Below are 15,914 nucleotides of genomic sequence, written 5' to 3'. Positions count from 1 at the left end.
AGCGGTGCCGTCCTGACATGTTTGATGCCATTACCCAACATGAGCTCCCAGAATTCATAGTTAGTGAAACACGGGCCGTTGTCGCTAACCAGGATGTCCGGCAAGCTGTGGGTCGCAAAGACCGTATGCAGACTCTCCACAATGGTGCATGTCATGCTCGAATTCAAGATGATGCACGCGATCCATTTCGAGTACGCATCAACAACAATGAGGAACATTTTTCCCATGAATGGGCCCGCGTAGTCTACGTGAATACGTGACCATGGCCTGGTGGGCCAGGGCCACTGGCTGAGTGGGGCCTCCCTGCGGGCATTGCCCAGCTGGGCACACGTTGTGCACCTGCGAACACAGTGTTCCAGGTCTGAATCAATTCCCGGCCACCATACATGACAGATACAGAATAAAATCCACACTCACATATCATAGACTGACAGATACAAATAAAACCCACTCTCACATACCATTGATTGACAGGTACAGAATAAAACACACTCACATACCAAAAACTGTTATATACAGAGTAAAATTCACACTCACATACCATAGACTGAGAGAGTAATACCCACACACAAATATCAGAAACAGACAGACACAGGTAAAACCCACACTCACATATCAGAAAATGACAGGGACTGTGTAAATCCAAAACTCACATACCAGAGAATGAAAGATACAGAATGAAAACCACACTCACTTACAAATAATTGACAGGTACAGTGAAAACCTCCCTTCCATAGCATAAACTGACAGGTATAAAGGAAAAGCCACACTCGCTAACCAGAGACTGACAGATACAGAATAAATACAACACTCACTGGTGGGCGTAGTGTATAGGCCCCCTAACAGTAACTAAACTGTTGGATGGAGTATAAATCAAGAAATAATGGAGGCTTGTAAAAAAAGAGCAGGAATAATCATGGGCAATGTTAATCTTCATTTGATTGAACAAATCAAATTGGCCAAGTTAGCCTTGAGGAAGAATTCAGAGAGTGTATCCGGGAGAGTTTCCTTGAACAGTACTTTGCGGAACCAACCAGGGAGTAAGCTATCTTAGATCTGGTACTGTGTAATGAGAACATAAAAACTTAAGAAATAGCAGCAGGAGTAGGCTATTTGGCCCCTCAAGCCTGCTCTGCCATTTAGTAAGAATATGGCTGATCTGATCATGGACTCACCTCTACGTCCCTGCCCGCTCCTCATAACCCTTTATTCCCTGATTGCTCAAATATCTGTCTATCTACGCTTTAAATATATTTAATGGCCCAGCCATCACAGCTCTCTGGGGCAGAGAATTCCACAGATTTACAACCACCGGAGAGAATAAATTCCTCCTCATCTCAGTTTTAAATGGGCGACCCCTAATTCTGAGACTATGTCCCCTAGTTCTAGTTTCCCCTATCTGTGGAAATATTCTCATTGTATCTACCTGTCCAAGCCCCCTCATTATCTTATATGTTTCAAAAAGACCAGCTCTCATTCTTCTGAACTCCAAAGAGTATTGGCCCAACCTAGTCAACCTCTCTTCATAAGTCAACCCTTCATCTCCGGAATCAACCTAGTGAACCTTCTCTGAACAACCTCCAATGCAAGTATATCCTTTCTTAAATACGGAGACCAAAACTGTACGCAGTACTCCAGGTATGGCCTCACCAATACCCTGTACAGTTGTAGCAGGACTTCTCTGCTTTTATTCTCTATCCCCCTTGCAATAAAGGCCAACATTCCATTTGCCTTCCTTGTTACTTGCTGTAACTGCACACTAACTTTTTGTGTTTCATGCACAAGTACCACCAGATCCCTCTGTACTACAGCACTTTGCAATTTTTCTCCATTTAAATAATAATTTGCTTTTTTATTTTTCTGAAAGTGGACAACCTCACACTTTCCCACATTATACTCCATCTGCCAAATGTTTGCCCACTCACTTAGCCTGTCTATATCCCTTACAGATTTTGTGTCTCTGCCTCACTACATCTTTGTATCATCAGAAAACTTGGCTACATTACACTTGGTCCTTTCATCCAAATCATTAGTATAGATTGTAAATGTTGTGTATCTGTAAAGCATGCACTTCCATTTTCTGCCACCAGGGAGTGCATCCCCTGAAGTCCCAAGGGATCCCAGCATCCCTTGGGAGCACTGTATATAAGCCGGCCCCTAATGCCTTTTCCTCACTCTGGAGTGTCTTAATAAAGACTGAGGTCACTGTTACTTTAACCTCCCTGTATGCAGTCTCATCTGTGTTAGGAACACAATAACTGGCGACGAATATATGAATCCAATGCAAAGATGCAGCTAACTGTGGGCATCCTGAAGAAGTCTTCGGAGGGTGAGGACTGGGAAGCCTATGTCGAACGGCTAGACCAGTACTTTGTAGCCAACGAGCTGGACGGAGAAGGAAGCGCTGCAAAAAGGAGAATGGTACTCCTCACGGTCTGCGGGGCACTGACCTACAGCCTCATGAAGAATCTTCTGGCTGTGGTGAAACCCACAGATAAGTCGTATGAGGAGCTGTGTAACTGGTTCAGGAGCATCTTAACCCGAGGTAGAGTGTGGTGATGGCAAGGTATCGGTTCTACACGTGCCAGCGATCTGAAGGTCAGGAAGTGGCGAGCTACGTTGCCAAGCTAAGGCGACTTGCAGGACAATGTGAGTTTGATGGCTACCTGGAGCAAATGCTCAGAGACTTTTTTGTACTGGGCATTGGCCACGAGACCATCCTACATAAACGTTTGACTGTAGAGACACCGACCCTCAGTAAGGCCATTGCGATAGCACAGGCATTTATGTCCATGAGTGATAACACCAAACAAATCTCTCAGCAAGTGCTAGCAATGTTCATAAATTAATTGGAACTATGTTCACGAGCAGAAATATACAGGGCAGAAACCACGAGTCTGCAACTGCCAGCAGGCCTCAGGTGACCCAGCTAACTCAGAGTCTGCAATAAAGGATGAATGCAAGGTAATTCACACCTTGTGGGCATTGTGGAGGCTTCCATTCAGCCTATTCATGCTGCAAGCTCTGCAAAATTGGTTAACCATCACGTGGCAGAGGAAGATCGGTCCATGGTGGATCAAAGCAATTTCAAGCCTCAGACAGAGGAGGCAGATGCTGAAGTACATAGGGTGCACACACTTTCAACGAAATGTCCACCTATAATGCTAAATGTAAAATTGAATGGCTTACCCGTAGCCATGGAACTGGCTATGTTTCTATGACGCTGGTGCTAGCTATGTTTCTATGACACTGGCGCTAGCCAATCCATCATGAGTAAAATGATGTTTGAGAGACTGTGGTGCAACAAGGCACTCAGACCAGCCCTGAGCCCCATCCACACGAAACTGAGAACGTACACCAAAGAGCTTATCACTATCCTGGGCAGTGCCATGGTCAACGTCACCTACGAGTGCATGTTGCACGAACTGCCACTCTGGATTGTCCCGGGCGATGGCCCCACACTGTTTGGAAGGAGCTGGCTGGGCAAAATCCGCTGGAACTGGGATGACATCAGAGCACTATCACATGTCGTTGAGACCTCATGTACCCAGGTTTTTAACAAATTTCCTTCCCTTTTTGAGTCAGGCATTGGAAACTTTTCCAGGGCGAAGGTGCAGATTCACTTGGTCCCAGAGGCATGACCCATTCACCACAAGGCACGAGCGGTACCTCACATGATGAGAGAGAGAGAGTGGAAATCAAGCTGGACAGGCTGCATGCGAGGGCATCATCTCCCCAGTGGAATTCAGTGAGTGAGCCAGCTCGAATGTTCCAGTACTTAAAAGTGATGGCACGGTCAGGATTTGCGGCGATAATAAAGTAACTATTAATCGTTTCTCGCTACAGGACCAATACCTGCTACCTAAGGCAGACGACCTATTTGCGATGCTGGCAGGAGGCAAGACATTCACCAAGCTCGTCCTGACTTCGGCCTACATGATGCAGGAGCTGGAGGAGTCTTCGAAGGCCCTCACCTGCATCAACACGTACAAGGGATTGTTCATCTACAACAGATGCCCCTTTGGAATTCGGTCGGCTGCAACGATCTTCCAGAGAAATATGGAGAGCCTACTCAAGTCGGTATCATGCATGGTGGTTTTTCACGATGACATATTGGTCACCGGTCGGGACACTGTCGAGCATCTACAAAACCTGGAGGAGGTCCTCCAGCGACTGGATCGCGCAAGACTGCGGCTGAAGAGGTCAAAATGCATCTTCCTGGCAACAGAAGTGGAGTTTTTGGGGCGAAAGGTAATTGCGGACGGCGGATGGCATTCGGCCCACAGACATCAAGATAGAGGCTATCAGGAATGCACCCAGGTCAAAGAATGTCACGGAGCTGCGGTCGTTCCTGGGGCTCCTCAACTATTTTGGTAACTTCCTACCGGGGTTAAGCACCCTCTTACAGCCCCTACATGTGTTATTGCGTAAAAGTGAGAACTGGGTATGGGGAAAAAAATCAAGTAATTGCTTTTGAGAAAGCCAGAAACATTTTATGCTCCAACAAGCTGCTTGTATTGTATAACTCGTGTAAAAGACTTGTGCTAGCATGTGATCCATCGTCGTACGGAGTCGGTTGTGTTTTACAAGAAGCTAACGTAATGGGGAAGTTGCAATCTGTCGCCTATGCCTCCAGGAGCTTGTCTAAGGCCGAGAGGGCCAATAGCATGATTGAGAAAGCGGCATTAGCATGTGTGTTCAGGGTAAAGAAAATACATCAGTACCTGTTTGGCCTCAAATTTGAGCTGGAAACCGATCACAAGCCCCTCATATCCCTGTTCGCTGAAAACAAGGGGATAAATACTAATGCCTCAGCCCGCATACAAAGGTGGGCACTCGCACTATTAGTGTATAACTATACCATCCGCCATAGGCCAGGCACCGAGAACTGTGCGGATGCTCCCAGTCGGCTACCATTGCCCACCACGGGGGTGGAAATGGCACAGCCTGCAAACTTGTTGATCGTGGCGCAGCCCGCAGACTTGTTGATGGTCATAGAAGTGTTTGAAAATGATAAATCACCTGGCATGGCCCGCCAGATTAGGACTTGGACCAGCCAAGATCCTCTGCTGTCCCTAGTAAAAAAAACTGTGTACTGCATGGGAGCTGGGCCAGCATCCCTGTTGAAATACAAGAGCTAATCAAGCCATTCCCGCAGTGAAAGGACGAGCTGTCCATTCAGGCAGACTGCCTGTTGTGGGGTAACCGCATAGTGCTACCCAAAAAGGGCAGAGAGACGTTCATCTCGGATCTCCACAGCACACACCCGGGTATAGTAATGATGAAAGCGATAGCCAGATCCCACGTGTGGTGGCCCGGTATCAACTCTGACTTAGAGTCCTGTGTACGGCAATGCAGTGTATGTGCTCAGTTGAGCAACACGCCCAGAGAGGCACCACTAAGTTTGTGGTCCTGACCCTCCAGGCCATGGTCGAGGATCCATATCGACTATGCAGGCCCGTTTCTCGGTAAAATGTTCCTGGTGGTGGTGGATGCTTTTTTAAAATGGATTGAATGTAAAATAATGTCAGGAAGCACCGCCACCACCACCATTGAAAGCCTGAGGGCCATGTTTGCCACCCACGGCCTGCCTGACATACTCATACTGGTCAGTGACAATGGGCCATGTTTCACCAGTGCCGAATTTAAAGAATTCATGACCTGCAATGGGATCAAACATGTCACCTCGGCCCCGTTTAAACCAGCCTCCAATAGGCAGGCAGAGCGGGCAGTATAAACAATCAAACAGAGACTTAAACTAGTCACAGAAGGCTCACTCCAAACCTGCCTGTCCCAAGTACTGCTCAGCTACCGCACGAGACCCCACTCACTCACGGGGGTGCCCCCGGCTGAGCTACTCATGAAAAGGACACTTAAAACCAGACTCTCGCTGGTTCACCCCAACCTGCATGATCAGGTAGAGAGCAGGTGGCAGCAACATGTAAACGATGGTCGCGCCATTGTGTCATGGGAAATTGATCTGAATGACCCTGTGTATGGGCTAAACTATGGACATGGTCCCAAGTGGATCGCGGGCACAGTGATAGCTAAAGAGGGAGTAGGGTGTTTGTAGTCAAACTAGACAATGGACAAAGTTGCCAGAAACACCTGGACCAAATAAGGCTGCGGTTCACAGACTGCCCTGAACAACCCACAGCAGACACCACCTTTTTCGAGCCCACAACACACACCCAAAGGATCAACGACACCACCCCGGATCAGGAAATTGAACTCATCACTCCCAACAGCCCAGCAAGGCCAGGCTCACCCAGCAGCCCTGCAGGGCCAACAACACGCCAGCCCAGCAAGAGCACAGCCAACACACCAGAACAGACATTTGTACCGAGGCGGTCCACCAAGGAAAGAAAGGCTCCCGACTGCCTCACCTTGTAAATAGTTTTCACTTTGACTTTGGTGGGGAGTGATGTTGCGTATCTGTAAAGCATGCACTCCCATGTTCAGCCACCAGGAGCGCATCCCCTGAAGTCCCAAGCGATCCCAGCATCCCTTGCGAGCACTGTATCTAAGCCGGCCCCGAAGGCCTGTTCCTCACTCTGGAGTGTCTTAATAAAGACTGAGGTCACTGTTACTTTAACCTCCCGTGTGCAGTCTCATCTGTGTTAGGAACACAATAGCGTGACTCTGTCAGATCTTGACGTGATGTTTGGTTTGATTCGAGCTAATACTATGTTTAATTAATGAGCAGGTTCGAGAGTCGAGTGTCAGCAACTTTAATACCTTATTAAGAAATGTAAGATGAGCAGATTCTCTGTCCTCCACCGTACCTGATAGTGACCCATCAATCAGAGTAAACATGCAAGTCCCGCGTGTCCACAGTAACTGATACCAGGTCAGCCCACTGGATGGAACCTCGGGTGCCCTGAGCTTGATCTCCGGTGTCTCCAGTCCTGACTGCCCCCTTACATCATCTCCCCTCACTTTTATACCCTGCAGTGATCCACCTCTGGCACCAGACTCTTCTTTGTATTCTCTGCTGGGTTTTGGCAGGAAGCGAGGAAAAGACACCTGGAAATTCTCTAATCAGTGATTTACAAGGACACTTTCCCTGGTTCACAGCAGTTATTTTTCTTCAGTAATTTTCTCATTATCGCTAAACTCCCCTGCCTGCTGTTAGTTGTTATTTCTTATAGATTTAAACATCACACATTATAATCTAATCTATTGTGTTACTCTGGTTTGAGCTTACATTGTGGTTACTAACAGACAAACCCTGTTCTTTCCCCTGATCTGATTACAGATTCCAACAGTGGGTTCAGTGAATGGAATGTCTTATCAGTGTTGCCATGGCGACCTGTCTGCAGTGATTCGATTGTTTGAGATTCTAACTCAGACTAAACTTCTCTTTCCCTTGATGCACATTATATCAGCCAGTTTATGTCAATGTGTTTTAGCCATGTTATGTTAATATCTCTAAAACCTACAAGGGGTTCAGATACATAAATCTTTAAGAGTAGGAGGACAAGTTGATAAAGTGGTTATAAAGCACATGGGATCCTAGGTTTTATAAATAGGGCTGTGGAGTACAAAAGGGCAAAGGTCATGTAAACCTGTACAAATCATAGGTTAGGCTGCAGTTAGAAGATTGTGTCAGGTTTTGGGGATCTTACACCAGGAAGGATGTCGAGGCCATGGAGAGGGTGCAGAGAGATTAACTGAGACGATACCAGGGACAAGGGCCTTTAGTTATCAGGGGAGATTGGACAAACTGGGGCTCTTTTCATTAGAACAAAGGGGAATTGGAGATCTGAGGGAGGTGGTCAGAATGTGATCAGGTAAATGAGGAAAAACTATTTCCACCAGTCGTGAGTCAGTAACTCGAGGGCATCAAATTCAAATCATCATCAAAAGGCTCAGACCCAGGGAGGAACTATCGAGCACACTGTACAACAATGTTCGGGACATTCGCTGTCCCTCCGGATCTGTGTCCAGGGGAGGAACTGATGGGTTTCTACCTTTGGGTTAAATGATGTTCTCATCGATGTGATGGATGTCAGTGCCGGGGAATGGGGTATTCTGAGCAACTAGTGTCTGCCTGAAGCACTCTTTAATCAGGTACAGCACGGGTTAGATACAGAGTAAAGCTCCCTCTACACTGTCCCATCAAACACTCCCAGAGCAGGTACAGCACGGGTTAGATAGAGGAGGAGGCAACAGTCTGGGGTCGGAGGCCTATAAAAAGGCCGCGAATTCAGGAGTTTGGGCAGTGTCGAGGAGGAGGTGACAGTCCGGGTTCGGAGGCCTATAAAAAGGCCGCGAGTTCAGGAGTTCGGGCAGTGTCGAGGAGGAGGTGACAGTCCAGGGTCGGAGGCCTATAAAAAGGCCACAAGTTCAGGAGTTCGGGCAGCGTCGAGGAGGAGGTGACAGTCCGGAGTTGGAGGCCTATAAAAAGGCCGCGAGTTCAGGAGTTCGGGCAGCGCCGAGGAGGAGGCGACAGTCCGGAGTCGGAGGCCTATAAAAAGGCCGCGAGTTCAGGAGTTCGGGCAGTGTCGAGGAGGAGGTGACAGTCCGGGGTCGGAGGTCTATAAAAAGGCCGCGAGTTCAGGAGTTTGGGCAGCATCGAGGAGGAGGCAGCCGGTGCAGCTACAGGAAGGCGGCAAAAAAGAAGTGGAAAAAAACAAAGGTGACATCACAGCCAAGGGGATAAATGATTGGCTGGTGATTGGTGACTGGTTTTTCTTTTTTCTCTTCTATAACAGTGAGTAAACTTTAGCATTGTTGTTGCCAATTTAAGTGTATCTAAGGGTTTAGTCATGGCAGGAGAGCTCGGTCACGTGATATCCTTCTCCTGTACCATGTGGGAACTCAGGGACACTTCTGGTGTCCCTGACGACTACGTGTGCGGGAAGTGTATCCGCCTCCAGCTCCTGACGGTCGGCGTTGCAGAATTGGAGCTGAGGGTGGATTTACTCTGGAGCATCCACGATGCTGAGAATGACGTGAGTAGCACGTGTGGCGAGTTGGTCTTACCGCAGGTGAAGGGTCCACAGCCAGATAGGGAATGGAAGACCAGCAGGAAGAGCAGTGCAAGGAAGGTAGTGCAGGGGTCCCCTGTGGTCATCCCCCTGCAAAACAGATACACCGCTTTGAGTACTGTTGAGGGGGATGACTCATCAGGGGAGGGCAGCAGCAGCCAAGTTCATGGCACCGTGGCTGGCTCTGCTGCACAGGAGGGCAAGAAAAAGAGTGGGAGAGTGATAGTGATAGGGGATTCAATTGTAAGGGGAATAGACAGGCGTTTCTGCGGCCGCAACCGAGACTCCAGGATGGCATGTTGCCTCCCTGGTGCAAGGGTTAAGGATGTCTCGGAGCAGGTGCAGGACACTCTGAAAAGGGAGGATGAACAGCCAGTTGTCGTGGTGCACATTGGTACTAACGATATAGGTAAAAAAAGGAATGAGATCCTACGAAACGAATTTAAGGAGCTAGGAGCTGAATTAAAACATAGGACCTCAAAAGTAGTAATCTTGGGATTGCTACCAGTGCCACGTGCTAGTCAGAGTAGGAATCATAGGATAGTTCAGATGAATACGTGGCTTGAGCAGTGGTGCAGTAGGGAGGGATTCAAATTCCTGGGGCATTGGAACCGGTTCTGGGGAGGTGGGACCAGTACAAACCGGACGGTCTGCATCTGGGCAGGACCGGAACCAATGTCCTAGGGGGAGTGTTTGCTAGTGCTGTTGGGGAGGAGTTAAACTAATATGGCAGGGGGATGGGAACCAATGCAGGGAGACAGAGGGAAACAAAATGGAGACAGAAGCAAAAGACAGAAAGGAGATGAGTAAAAGTGGAGGGCAGAGAAACCCAAGGCAAAAAACAAAAAGGGCCACTGTACAGCAAAATTCTAAAGGGTCAAAGTGTAATAAAAAGGCAAGCCTGAAAGCTCAGTGCCTCAATGCGAGGAGTATTTGGAACCCAGGAGAGGACTCTGAGCTAATTAGAGTGGGTGAGAGCGCAGATGAACAGGACCCCAAGAAAGAATGCAAAAGGCAGGAGGCAACAGAGCAGAGTAGCACTGGGGTAAGTGTAAACCACAAAGTGATAGGAAGGGACAATCTGTATGAATATAAAGGGGCTGCAGGAGGGGTCAAAACTAAAAATCATGGTTTAAAAACTAGTATTAAAACAGTCCATCTAAACGCACACAGCATTCGAAATAAAGTAAATGAGTTGACGGCACAAATCATTACAAATGGGTATGATTTAGTGGCCATTACAGAAACGTGGTTGCAGGGTGGCCAAGACTGGGAATTAAACATACAGGGGTATCTGACAATTCGGAAAGATAGACAAGAAGGGAAAGGAGGTGGGGTAGCTCTGTTAATAAAGGATGATATCAGGGCAGTTGTGAGAGACGATATTGGTTCTAATGAACAAAATGTTGAATCATTGTGGGTGAAGAATAGAGATAGTAAGTTGAAAAAGTCACTGGTGGGCGTAGTTTATCGGCCCCCAAATAATAACTTCATGGTGGGGCGGGCAATAATCAAGGGAATAATGGAGGCATGTGAAAAATGAATGGCAGTAATCATGAGGGATTTTAACCTACATATCGATTGGTCAAATCAAATCAAATCAAATCGCATGGGGTAGCCTTGAGGAGGAATTCATAGAATGCTTACGGGATTGTTTATTAGAACAGTATGTTACAGAACCTACAAGGGAGCAAACTATCTTAGATCTAGTTCTGTGTAATAAGACAGGAATAATAAACGATCTCCAAGTAAAAGATCCTCTCGGAATGAGTGATCACAGTATGGTTGAATCTGTAATACAGATTGAGGGTGAGGAGGTAGTGAATCAAACGAACGTACTATGCTTAAACAAAGGGGACAGAGTTGGCTAAAGTAGACTGGAAACACTGACTAAACGGTGGCACAATTGAGGAACAGTGGAGAACTTTTAAGGAGCTTTTTCATAGTGCTCAACAAAAATATATTCCAGTGAAAAAGAAGGGTGGTAAGAGAAGGGATAACCAGCCGTTGATAACCAAGGAAATAAAAGAGAGTATCAAATTAAAAACCAATGCGTATAAGGTGGCCAAGGTTAGTAGGAAACTAGAAGATTGGGAAAATTTTAAAAAGCAACAAAGAATGACTAATAAAGCAATAAAGAAATGAAAGATAGATTACGAAAGTAAACTTGCGCAAAACATAAAAACAGATAGTAAAAGCTTTTACCGATATATAAAACGGAAAAGAGTGACTAAAGTAAATGTTGGTCCCTTAGAAGATGAGAAGGGGAATTTAACAATGGGAAATGTGGAAATGGCTGGGACCTTAAACAATTATTTTGCTTCGGTCTTCACAGTGGAAGACACAAAAACCATGCCAAAAATTGCTGGTCACGGGAATGTGGGAAGGGACGACCTTGAGATAATCACTGTCACTAGGGTGTAGTGCTGGACAGGCTAATGGGACTCAAGGTGGACAAGTCCCCATGTCCAGATGAAATGCATCCCAGGGTATTAAAAGAGATGGCGGAAGTTATAGCAGATGCATTCGTTATAATCTACCAAAATTCTCTGGACTCTGGGAAGTACCAACGGATTGGAAAGCAGCTAATGTAACGCCTGTGTTTAAAAAAAGGGGGCAGACAAAAGGCAGGTAACTATAGGCCAGTTAGTTTAACATCTGTAGTGGGGGAAATGCTTGAAGCTATCATTAAGGATGAAATAGCGGGACATCTAGATAGGAATAGTGCAATCAAGCAGATGTAACATGGATTCATGAAGGGGAAATCATGTTTAACTAATTGACTGGAATTCTTTGAGGATATAACGAGCATGGTGGATAGAGGTGTACCGATGGATGTGGTGTATTTAGATTTCCAAAAGGCATTCGATAAGGTGCCACACAAAAGGTTACTGCAGAAGATAAAGGTACGCGGAATCAGAGGAAATGTATTAGCATGGATCGAGAATTGGCTGGCTAACAGAAAGCAGAGAGTCGGGATAAATGGGTCCTTTTCGGGTTGGAAATCGGTGGTTAGTGGTGTGCCACAGGGATCGGTGCTGGGACCACAACTGTTTACAATATACATAGATGACCTGGAAGAGGAGACAGAGTGTAGTGTAACAAAATTTGCAGATGACACAAAAGTTAGTAGGAAAGCAGGTTGTGTAGAGGACACAGAGAGGCTGCAAAGAGATTTAGATGGGTTAAGCGAATGGGCTAAGGTTTGGCAGATGGAATACAATGTCGGAAAATGTGAGGTCATCCACCTTGGAAAAAAAAACAGTAAAAGGGCATATTATTTGAATGGGGAGAAATTACAACATGCTGCAGTGCAGAGGGACCTGGGGGTCCTTTGCATGAAACTCTTTTAGAGTCTACCTGTAAAACAAAAAACATTAAACCGTGCCACCCGCCCTGGATGACACAGCAGACATTTACAAGGCCCTTTTTTCTTTTCCTTTCTTGTGGGTTTTTTTTTGTGTTTTTCTTTTTTTTGGTTTTTTTTTGGGCGCTAAAATCAAATTTTTTCCAGTGCCCCCTATAAAAGGGGAGGGGGACACTAAAAGCACCGGCAATTAAAACAAATTAAACTTTAAAACGTAAAATCAAATTAAAATTTGGTTGCCGGGCGTGATGATGCACTCCAGTCCCTCCGGTGCCCACCTCTTGCGGAAGGCCGCGAGCGTACCGGTCCTTTGCATGAAACTCTTTTTGGAGTTCACCTGCGAAAACATAAAACATTAAACCGTGCCACCCGACCTGGGTGACACTCCAGACATTTACAAGGCCCTTTTTTTTCCCCTTTTTTTTTATTTTTTTTCTTTTTTTGTTTTTTTTTGGGCACTAAATTCACAATTTTCCCCAGTGCCCCCTATAAAAGGGAAGGGGGACACTAAAAGCACCGGCAATGAAAACAAATTAAACTTTAAAACGTAAAATCAAATTAAAATTTGGTTGCCGGGCGTGATGATGCACTCCAGTCCCTCCGGTGCCCACCTCTCGCGGAAGGCCGCGAGCGTACCGGTCCTTTGCATGAAACTCTTTTTGGAGTTCACCTGCAAAACATAAGACATTAAACGGTGACACCCGACCTGGGTGACACTCCAGACATTTACAAGGCCCTTTTTTCCCCCTTTTTTTGTTTTTTTTGTGTTTTTCTTTTTTTGTTTTATTTTTGGGCACTAAAATCACAATTTTCCCCAGTGCCCCCTATAAAAGGGAAGGGGGACACTAAAAGCACCGGCAATGAAAACAAATTAAACTTTAAAACGTAAAATCAAATTAAAATTTGGTTGCCGGGCGTGATGATGCACTCCAGTCCCTCCGGTGCCCACCTCTCGCGGAAGGCCGCGAGCGTACCGGTCCTTTGCATGAAACTCTTTTTGGAGTTTACCTGCAAAGTTCCAATTCTTTGTCAAATCACAAACGCCAGAGGTCACCTTGGGCCCATTCAAGGATCACTCTGCGCCAATGCTCTTAGCCAAAAGGCCTAGAGCCACTGCACCGTTCCTGGAAGTACTGCAATACCAGGTTCGTGCCATGGAGGTGGATGGGTCAGGTCCCCCACACACCTCCGTGGAGGTGGATGGGTCAAGCCACCCCGGTTTCTTTTCCTCAGGCATCGTCTTGTTCAGTCAGGTACAGATAATCCCAAAAAGTTAGTTTGCAGGTGCAGCAGGTAATCAGGAAGGTGAATGGAATGTTGGCCTTCATTTCGAGAGGGATGGAATACAAAAGCAGGGAGGTCCTGCTGCAACTGTACAGGGTATTGGTGAGGCCGCACCTGGAGCACTGCGTGCAGTTTTGGTCATCTTTCTTAAGGAAGGATGTACTAGCTTTGGAGGGGGTACAGAGACGATTCACTAGGCTGATTCCGGAGATGAGGGGTTTACCTTATGATGATAGATTGAGTAGACTGGGTCTTTACTCTTTGGAGTTCAGAAGGATGAGGGTGATCTTATAGAAACATTTAAAATAATGAAAGGGATAGACACGATAGAGGCAGAGAGGTTGTTTCCACTGGTCGGGGAGACTAGAACTAGGGCGCACAGCCTCAAAATACGGGGGAGCCAATTTAAAACCGAGTTGAGAAGGAACTTCTTCTCCCAGAGAGTTGTGAATCTGTGGAATTCTCTGCCCAAGGAAGTAGTTGAGGCTAGCTCATTGAATATATTCAAATCACAGATAGATAGATTTTAACCAATAAGGGAATTAAGGCTTACGGGGAGCGGGCGGATAAGTGGAACTGAGTCCATGACCAGATCAGCCATGATCTTGTTGAATGGTGGAGCAGGCTCGAGGGGCTCGATGGCCTACTCCTGTTCCTAGTTTTTATGTTCTTATGTGGTGGGGGTCTGGTACTCACTGCCTGAAAGGGTGGTAAAGGCAGAAACCCTCACCATATTTACAACTACTTGGATGTGCACTTGAAGTGTCATAACCTGCAGGGTTGCGGACCTCGAACTGGAAAGTGGGATTCGGTTGGAAGCCTTTTGTTGACCGGCATGGACACGATGGGCCGAAGTGGCATCCTTCCGTGCTGTAAGCTTCGATGATAAATGTCTATAATTCTGAAACAAAGGATATTCCGTCCATCGTGCATATGGTGATTTAAAACATAGAGACCTTGGCGAAAAATATCTATCGAAACAGAACAAAATGTAAATCAACTATACCTCCCTCCTCCCCCCATCCCCACTCTCTGTGAGGCGGTGGGTGGCACTTCGAAGAGCCTTTGCTTTGTGCTTGGGGGAAGAGGGTCGCGTTGAATCCATAGAAAGTGCGGCCCTGCCGTTTCAGAGTGTACACCACATCCATGGCAGTGACCGTCTTGCGCTTGGCTGCTCAGTGTAGGTCTAAACTGGCCGGCTAAGGAGAGAAATACACAGCCCGGGAACGGCCGGAGCTCCCGGGAACAGAACCAGTCTTCAAAGTCTCAAACCAGACCAGAATTAAATTAGACCCGTTTAATAACCGCCGACTTTCTTCATACAGCTTTCATTGATAGACTAAATAATATTTAGGGTACCGGTTGCGGTATTTATACAATTTTTGAGTCTCTTGACAACTGTAGTTTAATTATTAGCTGCTAACTAGAACAGTTTGTGTGAGCAGAAAACCGTAATGCAGATACCAGGAACTGAAAACTCCCGCATACAGGTCTGAAATAGGCCAATTTATCGGTACCTGAACTCAAGGTCTCCATTAATACAGTAAGCAGCCCTTTCACAGATACTGTTAGTGGCTCTAAAAAGAGCCTTTGGGTTCTTAGTTTAACTCTTGTCCGCTTTACTTGATCTTGGACGAAGTGGTGGTTTTCTTGGGCAGCAGCACAGCCTGGATATTCGGCAGCACCCTACCCTGAGCGATGATCACCTTTCCCAGCAGCTTGTTGAGCTCCTCGTCGTTGCGGATGGCCAGCTGCAGGTGTCTGGGGATGATGCGGGTCTTCTTGTTGTCGCGGGCCGCATTGCCGGCCAGCTCCAGGATTTCAGCGGTCAGATACTCGAGCACAGCAGCCATGTAGACCGGGGCTCCGGCACCCACACGCTCAGCATAGTTCCCCTTTCACAGGAGCCTGTGAACACGGCCCACAGGGAACTGCAGGCCGGCCCGGGAGGAGCGAGATTTGGCCTTGGCCCGAGCTTTACCGCCGGTTTTTCCTCTTCCAGACATTTCCACAATCTACAAGTTCAGAGAAAGAATGAGAAACTCCTCCCACATCTGCCCTTCTTATAAATTCTGGAGGGAGCGAACTTGTGATTGGTGACTCTGTGGTGAATTTCATTGGTCGTTTCCGATGACCAATCACAGCCTGTTTAGTCCACCAATGAAAGTAGGGTGGAAATTACTGGTTCTCAAAGTCGGAACCTAATGATTTTTTAAATTCAAAAATCCCGCCAATAATTGTTAAAATTGAGGATTATGTTCGTAACTTCA

This window comes from Pristiophorus japonicus, chromosome 9 (genome assembly GCF_044704955.1).
Source record: "Pristiophorus japonicus isolate sPriJap1 chromosome 9, sPriJap1.hap1, whole genome shotgun sequence".
In the NCBI taxonomy this organism is placed as follows: domain Eukaryota; kingdom Metazoa; phylum Chordata; class Chondrichthyes; family Pristiophoridae; genus Pristiophorus; species Pristiophorus japonicus.
Note: the sequence above shows the minus strand (reverse complement) of the source record.